Source organism: Lutra lutra, chromosome 15, assembly GCF_902655055.1.
Source record: "Lutra lutra chromosome 15, mLutLut1.2, whole genome shotgun sequence".
In the NCBI taxonomy this organism is placed as follows: Eukaryota; Metazoa; Chordata; class Mammalia; order Carnivora; family Mustelidae; genus Lutra; species Lutra lutra.
The window spans coordinates 30,865,956-30,878,800 of NC_062292.1; the positions used below are offsets into that span (position 1 = coordinate 30,865,956).

The window sequence follows — 12,845 nt, forward strand, 5'->3', positions numbered from 1 at the left end:
GAGCACGAGCGGGGTTGGGGTAGTTGGGGAGAGGGGCAGAAGGAGAAGTAGACTCCTGCTGAGTGGGGAACCCCATGCTAATGACCAACTGAGCCACCCAGGCACCCCCTAGAGACTGATTTTGGATGAAATCATCTTAGATCATTGTTCTTTGTCTTTTTGTATTAACCTGTGGGTTGTGTTTGGTGGCTGTTCAGGCCAGCATCTGCTCTGCAGATACATGGGGCCTGGCTGCCATGTTCTGGGCACTGTTCTGAGAACCCGGATACAGGAGAGGATAAGACTGGGTCCAGGGAGCTTATCTCCTGTGGAGGTGAGTGGGGGGTAGTGGTGGTGGGGGAGGACGGGGAGAATAAGAAAGAAACACACGGGGAGTGGAATTCCAGTAGGATCCTGCCGCTGGGATGGCTGCTTTATACTGGGGGACCGGGGAAGTGACAGTTTAGCTGGGACCCAAGTGCTCAAGAGGAGCTGGTCCTGTATGTCACGTGGGCAGACGCTGGGCCGGGGGCGCAGGCCTGGAGGACACAGTGCAGCCCGGGAGGCTAGTGCTTCGTGGGCAGCGGGGAGGGTGCTGAGGGTGGAAGTGAGAGCAGGGGAAATGGGCTCAGGTGGCACTGAGGTGGGGTGCAGTAGTCCCCCGGGGGAGTGGTGGCAGGAGAAGGGACCACATCTCATTGACTAGGGAAGACTCCTGTGTTGGTGTGGGCAGTGGGCTGTGCAGGTGCCCGAGGGAATCTGCCTGGGGATGTGGGGAGAAGAAAGGCCTCTCGAGGCCCCCTGAGGAAGGTCCACAGTCAGCCATCTAAAATGAGGAAGAGCTGTACCTTATAACAGCGAGGGCCCAGCTGGTAGTGTGACTAGTTGTGAACTTGTTAACCTTAAATAAAACAGTCACTTTCCCCCTGAGAGTGGTTTCTTTGGGAATAGCAGAGAATTGCAGTTTGGGACACGCAAGCTTTGGCAAGACCACAGGCCAGTCCAACACACAAGGGAGAGGAATGTGGTTTTGTGGATAAGAAGGAGGAAGTTGGGAGGGTTGTTCTGAAGCAGAGTCCACTGGAGAAACATTGGAGTTTGGGGTGACGGTGGTTCATCCCCGTCCGCACTGCTGGGGAGCTCACTTCCTGTAGGAGATGTGGTGCCAGCCTTTCCCTGTGGGGGCCTGGAATTTGGGATCCTTCTCTGGGGAGGGTTCTTCTGGTGGGTCCATGATTACCTTGAGTGGTGTGGCTCCTCCTCCCCATCTGCATCCAGAATCCACTCTGGTGGGGTTTCCCTTCACTGATTTCCGCAAACTCCATGGACACGTGTGTCACCTGCTTCAGTGCTCTGCGCTTGTGCCCTGGGGAAGGCCTGGGGTGAGAGAAGCAGCAGTGCCTCCCCAGGGTGGGGAGTAAGACCAGGCAGGAGAAGGGAGGACTGCCGCCCTTGCACAGGCTCCCTCCTGTGGGTCTAGAGAGAAACCAGACTTTGTCTAGAATCCCAGAGCTCTGAAGAGCTCGAGAGGAGCACACAGTTACTGTGGTTCTTTAAAACCGAGTTGGGCAAGTCCAGTTTCTGAAGGAAGCCCTAACCTTAAAAATGTTTGACAACAGCTGTCCTTTTGACCCCGTGACTCTGTGGCCTTGGCAGCTTCCGACAGGCTTACCTCTAAGTCCCTTTACCGATTGTTTTTTTTTTTAAATCAGAGATATCTTCCTTTTACTCACAAATACATAGTAGCCAGCCATCTGGGAAATAAGGGTTAGAGCTGCCTCAACTCTAAAGGGTACCTGCCCATGTTTTCCTGAGCCTCACCATCCGAATACTGAGCCTCACAGTGCAAGTGATAGAAAGACACAAAACACCCGACAAGTCAGCATCTGCTCGCGCCACCACTCTCTGGCCTGCTGTTGGAGTTGTGTACCTGTTCCAGAAGATGCGCTTCCTGCCTTGTCCGTGCCCCCCACCCCGGGGATCTGCGCGAGGACTGCTGGTGGGGCCGGACGTCTGCGTTTCTTCTGCTCACAGCAGGTTGTCCTCTGTTCCATGCTTCTGTTCATGATGTGCCCTGCGCCCTCTGACCTTGCCCCTGTGCCCTCTGACCTTGCCGTAACTGTGTGTGTGTGGGGGGGGTGAGGCCAAGTGTACACGCTGACAGTTTCTGCAGCACGTCTGTGCCCCATGGGTTGAGCACTGACTGGTCCCTGTGTATTTGTCCAGTCTTGCTCCTGCCCTCTGGCTGTGCCAGCTCCGGGACGGCAGCGACGCTGTGTTCGTGCGCTGCTGGGCCTCTGCCCGGGATGAGGTTTTCCGGTCTGGATGTTCCTCTTCCTGCTCGTCTCACTCAGCCTTCAGTTTCCAGTTCCATGGCGCTCCTTGAAAGGGAATGGTTGCTTTCTGCTTTCCCCGGACCTCATGTTACCTCCCCGAGGAGGCTCCCACGTGCGGCCTGTCTGTTTGCCACCCCGCGGTGCCCCGCCAGCTCTGGGAGGCTTGGCACACTGTTTGACACTCATTGGGGACCTGATATTGCTGGAGTGCATGAATGGTCTTCATTTTTTTTTTTTTTTAAGATTATATTTATTTATTTGAGAGAGAGAGAGAGCGCGAGAACACGAGCAGGGGAAGGGGCAGAGGGAGAAGCAGACTCCCCGCTGAGCAGGGAACCCCACGTGGGACTTGATCCTAAGACCTTTGGATCATGACCTGAACTGAAGGCAGACGTCTGCTCAACCGATTGAGCCACCCAGGTGCCCCTGAGTGTTCTTTCTTTCGATTCTCTTTGGTGAGGGTAGTTCTCGCTCACCTATAGTTATGTCCACCATTGGCTTTTGGGCTTTCTTAGAGAGTTCCCAGAGCTGGACTCTTTGAGAATGGAGGAACACTTTGATTACAAAATGCGAGGCAGAAGGGGAGACCTGGGGGCAGTGGATTGGTTGATCTCATGGCCTCATGGGCGGGTCTGAGACATAGTGTGTTTAGTGGAGGAAAGCAAGACGTAGGATGAAAAAGTGCCTTTCCATGCAGTGGTTCCTGCACCCACGAAGCAGCCAAGCTCAGTGCGGAGGAAGTATGAGCGGAGAGCGGGGGTCGGGCTGGCACTGACCTACTTACAGACTGTGTTTAGTTCCTTTTTGCTCTCTGTGTTTGTTTACAGCAGATACTGAAAGCAGATGGCTTAACGGGAGTTGCTCTGCTGCGTGCGATTGGAATTTGAGATCCAAGTTGGGCTTCGGGGCGTGGTTGAACAGGAGAGGACAGATTTCTTCAGTTACTCTGAGCAGAAAGCCTTGTTTCTCGTTTTGAGCCCAGTCTGGTTTGGGAAAGCTCCCTTCGAAGTTACACGGCACATTAGCTTCAGCCCCTGCCCTTGCCCCCGCTCTTGTTCCTGCTGACTGTCCTGGGCTGCGGAGCTTGGACCCCCGGGCTCTGCAGCTGCCCCCGCCTGTCACCTCTCGGGGCAAGTGCTGTCAACTTGCTGTGTGTGTGAAGTCTGAGATAGCCTGTGGGGTGGAGGAAGCCTTTCAGGGTCAACACCTCTGTCCTCAAGGAATTTATACACAGCGAGGCAGATAAGACAGGGCTGTAAACAACTGTGTGTGTGTGTGTGTGGGGGGGGGGTGGGTTCAGAGAAGCCAAGAGAAAGTTTCCTTGTGGCTGGACGGGTGTACATGTAGGAGGGGTTGGAGGCAGCTGGAGGGTCTCTGAATCATTCTAGAAGCATGGGGATGACGTGGACACTAAGGGACAGGAGTAGCGAACAGGTGAGCTAAACCAGGGAGATGAGTGAGGAAGAGTGTGCGTTTTTAGGTTTCTTATTTGGTGATTTGAGGTCATGATTGTGCAGCACATGATGTAAATGAAGTTCCCTGAAAGATGAATTATGCAAAGATAAATGTGTCGGTGAGTGTGTGGTGTTCCCACACTGTTCCAGGAGGTGCGGCGACAGTTAACGTGTGTGGGGCGGGTCACTATGCGCCCAGGTCACCTGGACAGCATTGAACGCAGGGTCCTCCCACCCTTGCACATAACCCTTAAAGCTCGTGCTTCTCACTAGTGGGGTAGTGGGGTGGCGGGCCCACCCCAAGGGCTTCCTATTCAGGAGTTCTGCCAGGGGGGCTGCTGCAGCTGAGACAGGTCTGCTCTGACAGGTCCCCCAATAATGCTGATGCCACTGGTCTGGCAACCGGATTCTGAGACCCCCTCTAGTGACCTCTACTGTACTAGAAACTGCTTGCTTTCCACCTGTGGGGCCCTGGTCAACCAGCCCTTATTCGTGCCTGCCTGCGTTCCTGGTATACTGCCCCTTCTTTCTGGTCATTCCCATGTGTGGCCTTCGTGTGGGGCGTATTCCCCCAGAGTTTCCAGGTGGCTTCTTCAGCCTCTGTCCAGATGTGTCTCTGGGAACTGCCCCATGTCTTAGTCTCCTCCCTTGCCTTTCTGGGCCGCGCCTGTGCTGGCCTAGTAGGTGCTTAGGAAATCCTAGTGGGCGCAGGTGGGACACATGTCTAGGTCAACAAGCAGTTGGGGCTGGGAGGGGACAGAGCCAGGAGCTTCTCCCTAGGGACAGATGTCGGGAGGACACCAGTCCTGTGAGGCCCAGAGGTGGCGGTGCCATCGGCTTACGGGCACCTAGTGCCGGAGATCATCAGACATCTGAGAGCAGCGGGCAGCTTTCTGAGACAACACGATTTTTCCATAGAGGATTTTTCTCTCAAAGTTGCCACTTTGTATTTGCCATATAATTTTTTTCTGGAATGGAGGTGGTCTTGGAGGATAACCGTGTTCTCTGCATGACATTGGGTGCCTGGGGGACTCCCTCTTCAGTGCTGTCCAGCTCGCTGTTGATACTTCTGGGGTGTTGATTTCTAACTAACTTCCACTAACTTGCTGTCCTGACCAAAAGAGTAAAAAAAAAAAAAAATCCATTGGTGATGATTTTATGCTTTTGCTTTAACTCAGATGTGGCCCATGGAAACTGATGGACTGATTGTAAACAATGCTGTAATAAAAAGCAGCGCAGTTAGCGTCTGGGTGGGTTTACAGCCGCAGACTCTGATCAGAGCGCTGGTAGGCGTGACTCACGGTCTCCTGTGGCCTTGAGAGGAAACTCCAGGCCGGAGTCCTCGTGGCCGGGAAGCCAGGGTGCCCTGACAGCTGCCATGAGGCCGGGCTGGTCTCTGAGGGCCAGGATGCAGCACTGGGAGGTGTGTGCCCCCTCCCCCCAGGTTCCCCTGAGACCCCTGTGGCTACCCATGGGGACACTGGGGAGCGGGGAAGGGCATGCAGGCTGGGGAACCAGGCGGAGCACTGGCCCACGGAGAGGCCCACCTGTGAGGAGGCGTGGCGGAAGATCCCCGGAGGTGGGGATGATTGGCTTGTCGTTTCTAACCCTTTGGTCGTTTCTAGCCCTTCTGCACTTGGCAGCCGTGGCTGGGCCAAAGGGCTGTGTGCCCCTGAGCAGTGCAAAGAAGCTTTGGCTGATGTTCCTTGTTTGTTCATTCTCCCTGTTTGCTGGGATCGTGTTGAAGGAGGGGTTGCTCTGGGTGGGTGGGGTGAAGCCCAGGAAAAAAGGAGGTGATGGCTTGCATATCTCCCTGCACTGGCGAGCGCTGAACCCCGAACCATGCAGACTCCTCCCTGGTCTCACCCCCGGTCTTGGTCTTGTTGCTTCTTCCCAACACCGAGTTCCTGAGAGTTGTAAGGTTTGGGGAGGATTTGTGTCGCCCTTCTCACAGATTGTTCCTTTTCCTCTAAGGGACATGTTTTCCCCTCTTGTGTTCTTTTTTCTCCTCGGTAAACCTGAGGGACTGAAGGTTTTCTGAGTCAGAACCCTGAAGCTGCTATCACAAAGCCTTGTTTCCTTTCTGCGACGAGGAGATCTTAGACTCTCGGTTCTTTTTCCTTTCTGTGGAGCTTTACATGGTTTTGTAGATCAAAGGAATAAACTGTAGCCTCTGATACAAAGTAAATTTCTCATAAATGTCCTAACCAGTTTTTGTGGGATTTTTTTTTCTTTTTTTTTGTATTTCCTCCTGGAAGACTCTTCCCACTTTTAATCTGAGATAATGCCTCCGTGAAGATGAATCACTCTTGTGAGCATAACATCATAGTCACAGTGAATACATGTCCTCCAAAACGGAGCTCTCTCTCTTTTTTTAATCATTCTTTTTTTTTTAAAGATTTTATTTATTTATTTGACAGAGAGAGATCACAAGTAGGCAGAGAGGCAGGCAAGAGAGAGAGGGGGAAGCAGGCTCCCTGCTGAGCAGAGAGCCCGATCCCAGGACCCTGAGATCATGACCTAAGCCAAAAGCAGAGGCTTAACCCACTGAGTCACCCAGGCACCCCTAAAACGGAGCTCTAAAAAATAAATCTGTAACCCATTGTTTTTAAATGAAGGTTGTCTGTGACTTGGGGATTCTGGAAGGGCCGTGACTTGGTCATGACTCACTGGTGAGCAGGGTGGGGAGCCCGGCCCCTGCAGAGTGTTGTCTTCTCCGAGCCTTTCCTCCCCCATCGAGCAGCTTAAGAAGCAGACGGAAGTCCTTGTCCTGGCTGCCACGTTCAGTAGAGTATTTCCACATTCTTTGATCATGGTCTGTAGTCAGTGTACTTTGAAATTGAAATTATCCTGAAAGTATGTTAACATCGAGAACGTTTTAAAGTACCCGCTCTCCCGTATGTTCTTTCTAAGCCAGTTTACCTGTATGTGATTTTAGATGGTTCTGATCGGGGTGTCTGGGTGGCTCAGTGGGTTAAAGCCTCTGCCTTCAGCTCAGGTCATGATCTCGGGGGGTTCTGGGATTGAGCCCCGTATCGGGCTCTCTGCTCGGCGGGGAGCCTGCTTCCTCCTCTCTCTTCTGCCTGCCTCTCTGCCTGCTTGTGATCTCTGTCTGTCAAATAAATAAATCAAACCTTTAAAAAAATATATATATATACATGCTAGGAAAAGATGACGTATTTGGAAGTAAGGTTACTTTTATTTTATTGTTTTAATATGCTTTCCATTAATTTGTGCCTCCGGGCTGAAACCTCAGCCTGTCTCTGATCATGTGTGTTTTTTTCATTTCTGAATTTCTGTTTTTTTATTTTATTTTTATTTTTATTTTTTTTAAGGTTTTATTTATTTATTTGACAGAGAGAGATCACAAGCAGGCAGAGAGGCAGGCAGAGAGAGAGGAGGAAGCAGGCTCCCTGCTGAGCAGAGAGCCCAATGCCGGGCTCGATCCCAGGACCCTGAGATCATGACCTGAGCCGAAGGCAGCGGCCCAACCCACTGAGCCACCCAGGCACCCCTGAATTTCTGTTTTTTTAAAAAAAATATTTATTTATTTGACAGAGATCACAAGTAGGCAGAGGGGCAGGAAGAGAGACAGAGGGAGAAGCAGGCTCCCCGCTGAGCAGAGAGTCCGATGGGGCTCGATCCCAGGACCCTGAGATCATGGCCTGAGCCAACGGCAGAGGCTTAAGCCACTGAGCCATCCAGGCGCCCCTGAATTTCTGTTTTACCTTCAATCTCATTCATTTACTTTAGTAGTAAATTGTCTCATTTTTCCATAAGCACATTTCATCTCCCTTAAGAGATTTTCAACTGGGGTGCCTGAGTGGCTCAGTTAAGCATCTGCCTTGGGCCCTGGTCATGATCTCAGAGTCCTGGGATCGCATCCCCCATCGGGCTCCCTGCTCAGCGGGGAGCCTGCTTCTCCCTCTCCCTCTGTCTCCAGGCTTGTGCTCTCACTCTCTGTCAAATAAATTAATAAAATAAAATCTTTAAAAGAAAAAAAGAGAGCTTTTGTATCTTACACAAAGCATGCAGTAGGCCCTTTAAATAGTGATACAATTCACGCTCCATGAAATTCACCCTGTGAAGTGTGTGATGCAGTGGTTTTTAGTAACTTCATGGGGTTATGTAACCATCACCACCAATTGCAGAACATTTCCATCACCCCAGATGGAAACCCCTAACTCTTGAGCAGTAACCCTGCCCCCCAGCCCCAGCCCCTAGCAGCTGCTAATGGGTGTTTTGTCTCCATGCCCTTGAATCCACATAGGACGCGTCCTATGTGTGTCAGGCTTCTGTCACTCAGTACAATGCTGTCAAGGTTCATCCATGTCGTAGTGTCTCCGCACTGCAGCCCTTTTGATGGCCAAATACTGTTCTGTTCTAATGTATTGGATTTCCAAGATCTGTTTCTGGACTGCTTGTTTCTTGTGGCCCCTGACTAAAGGTGAGGCAGCACTTGGGCCCCAGAAAAGCACGATGGGGCGCATGCTTCCGGTATGTGTCACAGCAAGGCCCCGGGAGGCGGTGGCGCCCTGTGTTCATCTTGCTGATTTCATCATCGGCTCCTTCATCGGCTCCTTCAAATATCAGTTTTCTTGTGTGTGTGGTACATAATCATTCTAGAAAACTTAAGCATGGCTGAGCTCCCAGAAAGTCCCTTCATAATCTTCTCACTCCGGCATCACTACTGTTAACTTGGTGAATACAATTCCAGGCTTTTTTCTGTGTGTGAATTGCCTGCCTGCCTGTGTGTGTGTGTGCCGTCTTCCCATTTGTGGAAAAGGATGTGGTACACAGTCCTGTAACTAAACAGTGGGTAACCAACACATTTTCGAAAATGTGTGCTTTTTCCTTCTACGATGTTTTGGTAGCAGATGCTGGAAATTCCTAAGATTTAACAGTTTTATTTTTTATCTTAAAAAAATTCGTGAATTATAGGCTAAAATTGTTCTCTGCCGGGCTTAGTTGATATAGAGTCAGCTAAAATGTCTTTTTAAAAAAAACTTTTCAACATGCTAATAAAACTTAAAACAAAATAAAGCAAAGCAAAAACAGCTTCAGCTTGTTTTTATTTTACTTCTTAGGGAATTAAATTACATTTTTTAAGAAGTTCTTTATCCTTTTGGAGCACAGCAGATTTGTGAACAGAGATAAAAGGAAGGTGGCCATGTAAGGAATGTATGTACCTGCTTTTTCTCAGGTTAATAGGATGATTAGTTTAGCTGACTCTGTCTTTTGATTCTCTTTTGTTTTTATTGCTACTCTTTCAAGTAAGAAGAAGAGAAGTGATATTTATTAAGAAACTCCCTGATTCACTTCTTCTATAAGATTTTAAATAGGTATAAATTATCACATTAAATCCCATAATTGTGGCCAGACTATAACTTAAAAGATTTTAAATTATAAGTGATATATTAATGTAAATGATATTTAACTTTCATAACTTGGAGACATACTTATGTATACATTTAAAAGTGGATGAAATCAGGGCCCCTGGGTGGCCCAGCGGGTTAAAGCCTCTGCCTTCGGCTCAGGTCATCTCAGGGTCCTGGGATCGAGCCCCACATCGGGCTCTCTGCTCAGTGGGGAGCCTGCTCCCCCCATCCCCGCCTGCCTCTCTGCCTACTTGTGATCTCTCTCTGTCAAATAAATAAATAAAATCTTAAAAAAAAAAAGTGGATGAAATGGGTTTAAAAGTGTATTTCAAAGTTGGGATGCCTTTGCTTTGTTTTACTCATAATTTTCTAGGAGGGAGAAGTAGCAGTTATAAATACTGTGGCCAGCGGTGGTAGCGGCGTCCACCCAGCAGTGGCGTGGGTGGGGGAGGCACCTCTGTGGTTGCCTGGTGTAACATATCCCTTCTGGTGGCTGATGGATGCCTCCGATTTGCCCTGGAGGCTCCCCCGGCCGGCCCCCTTCTCACCTCCCTGCGTCACTCACCAGAGGGTGGGGGATGGGGGGGGCACCAAGACAGCAGATCAGGTTCATACCAGTCTCTCCCTGCCTTTCATATCCGCCTGCTGTCCGTAAGCATGTCTCTGGCTCTGCCTTTGTAAAAGATCCATATCCAGCCGTTTCCCCACGTCTGCCATCACCCTACAGCTCAGGTGCTGCGTGTCCTCTCAGATGGCGTGTGCGTCGTCCCCTGGATCTGCTCCCACAGTGGCCACAGTGTTTTAGATGACATCACTTCGCTACCCTGCTTGGAATCCTCCAAGGACCTTTTAAAAAATTGAGATATGACTCACACACCACCATTCTGAAGTATGCAGTTCAGTGGTTTTTAGACTTTCCACAAGGTTGTGCAATCCTCACACTCACTCCAGCATTTTCATTGCCCCAGATGAAACCCCGTAGCTGTTAGCAGTCACTCCCCCAGCTCCCTGGTAGTCACCAGTGTCTCTGTCTCTCGACTATTTGCCTCCAGTGGGCTCTTTGATTAAAGTCCAGATTCCTAGCTCTGGCCTTTGAACAGTGGCTTCCAGACCAGTGGTGTCCACATCACATGGGAGCTTGTTAGAAATGCAGCATCTTGGCCCTCTTCCCGGATCCACTCAGTCAGAGACTGAGGATGGAGCCCAGCTGTCTGCACCCCAGTTTCAGGATCAGTGACCTGACACCCCTCTAATCCTTTCCCCTTGCTGCCCCTCCAGATGCACTCTGCCCGCCTTCCGCTCCCTGCCCTGTGCAGAAGCCTGTGGCACCCATGTCCCCTCTCCACATGGCCCCCCCTGTTTTGAATTTTGGGCCGTGTGCTGTGTTAGCTGTTCAGTAAAGGTAACCTGCACAGTGGGACCGAGTCCGTAGAGCAGCTGGCCTGTCAGTACCAGATGAAGGGAGTGTGGAAGCAGGAGTATGGCTGGCTGGGGCCAGCAGGAGGACCAAGAGGACACTAGCTCTCTGTTCCATCGGAGTGGCCGGTGGCGGCTGTGTGCTCTGCTGCACCTCGGCACACACGGAGGCGGACTCGGGTGAGAGCAAGTCCGAGGGGAGTCTAAAACATGCAGGACACGCTTGTCTGCAAACAAGCACCTACAGTGTGCGCGCCGTGTGCTGGGCCACGTGGTCCGTGAGGCAGAGGATGTGGCGCTAAAGAGACAGACCCCCAGCTTGCGTACTGCGGATATTCCAGAAGGGCTGACGGAGGGTAAAGCCAATTTAACTGAATACGAAGTGTGGTACCTGAGGGACCGTGCCAAGGAGAGCCCAAAGCAGGGAGGTATGCATGTGTGCACGTGCGTGTCCACACATGTGTCGGGATCTAGGCAAGGATAGCGGGGAGACCCTCGCTGGGAAGGCGGTGCAGACCTGTAGGCCTGGGGAGCAGGCAGGCCGGCTGCAGACAGAGCAGGCCAGGTGTATAGGCTTGGCTGGCAGGATGGCTGAGATGGAGGGGATTAGGAGAGGAGGCCTGGGGAGGCAGTGGTGGCGGGTGTTGGCTTGGGCAGGTCACGAGTCCTCTAAGCCAGACCAGCTCCCCCTCCCTCCCCGGCTCCCTGCCTGACTCTGCTACAAAGCAGAGCAGCCCTCCTTTTCCTCCTGAATTTACTGTCTCCCGAGTTGCGCCGCTCACACACAGTGCTGCTCTCTCCCCCATTTTGTCACCAGACCCCTCTTTCCTATGAAACCCATCCTTTCTCACTGCATTTGTTCAGGCCCTTGCTCCGGCCCAAACGCTGGCTGTAGTGTGCCGGCTATTGTAGGAAGGTCGGCTTTGACAATGACCCCTGAAGTTGGTGGCAGTGCTGGGAGCACAAGACTCTCAACTTTGAAGATGGGAACTAAGGCTCCGAGAGGTGACGTGGTTTCCCCAAGGAGGTCTAGCTAATAATTAACAGATTTGGAGGCAGAGCCCAGACCTCTTGCCCGGGAGTCCTGAGCAATGTCACACCACCCACCTACCAGCCACCGGCCCAAGCACGTGAGGACGGGCCCTGCAGTCAGCACTGAGCAAGTCCTCACACGCGGGAGGTGGTAATGGGTCAGCTCATGCACCTGCCGTTCACGCAATGCTGTGGGTTTGTGGGGAAAGGTAACCTTAAACAGAACACATCTCTCATCGTTCTTATTCGTAATCATACCTTTAAGTAAACGAAGCTGTTGTTTTCCAGAAAGTAAAAGACCAGATCCCTATTAAAGTTGGGGTTACATAGAGCATTTCCCAATATTTTCCTGCTGTAAGGAACAGCCCGAAGAGTAAAGAATGGATCCGAAGAGCAGAATTAACCGTGTCATTTTAGTAGCAGGTCGATTTCTTCATATGTAAAGAGAGAGTTGTGCTGGCTCTGCTCGTCTGAGGTTGATGTGAGTTTCTGAGCTGCCTGTGCAGCCCGCATGGGTCCTAGTACTCCCCTCGCCCCACCACATTCCCCCCGGGGGTGGGGGTGGGGTACTAGGACCTGTGCGGGCTGCGCGCACTCAGTATTCCTGCAGTTCCACAAACACTTGTCTGTTGTGTACAGCGCAGACACTTCCTGGTTTTGAAGTGTTCAACTTCGCAGACAGTGTTAGGTGGGTGGGGAGCTCAGAGAGCCGCTGTGGAATTCTGGAGTGTCATGAAATGTGCCCTACGGTTTGTCGGAGCTGCGGCAGGCTGGAAGTCTGTGAGCATAGGCAATCTTTTTTATGTTTTTCCAGGTGATTTTTGTCAAGGCTTTAGGCTTTCTGTGTGGTTTTAAAGTGCTCCCTTCTTCTCTGGTTGAAGCCTGGAGCGATGTGTCTTTATTAATACAGTTTGTTGGGAGGGGAAGGACCACATAGGATTAGCTTGAAAGCTGCTCAGCTCATCCTGGGAAGCCGTATGGTTTTTTCCCATGTTTTATTTGCTGTTTCACCAGTATCCACTGTGTTAATTTTTCTGGGTTCCCTGCTGCGTGTTCTCATGGGCCAGGTGACTCAGTGTGTTGCATGGGTTCCTGTGAGTTGAGAGCTTTGGCTGGAAAAAGGAAGGACGCGGTGACCTTAAGGAGTGTGGTCGAAGGTGAAGGAGGAGCTGCAAGGTGCCTGGTGCTGAGCCTGCTCACCCTGGGGTGGGGCGGTGTTCTCCCCTGCCGGCTCCTCCTCTCACCTGACC

General features: G+C 51.4%; 1 protein-coding gene across 2 annotated transcripts in view; it reads left to right on the forward strand.

The window, feature by feature from the left end:
* Positions 1-12,845, forward strand: part of TP53BP2 (tumor protein p53 binding protein 2) — a 56,410-nt gene that overhangs the window by 7,952 nt on the left and 35,613 nt on the right. The window lies entirely within an intron of this gene.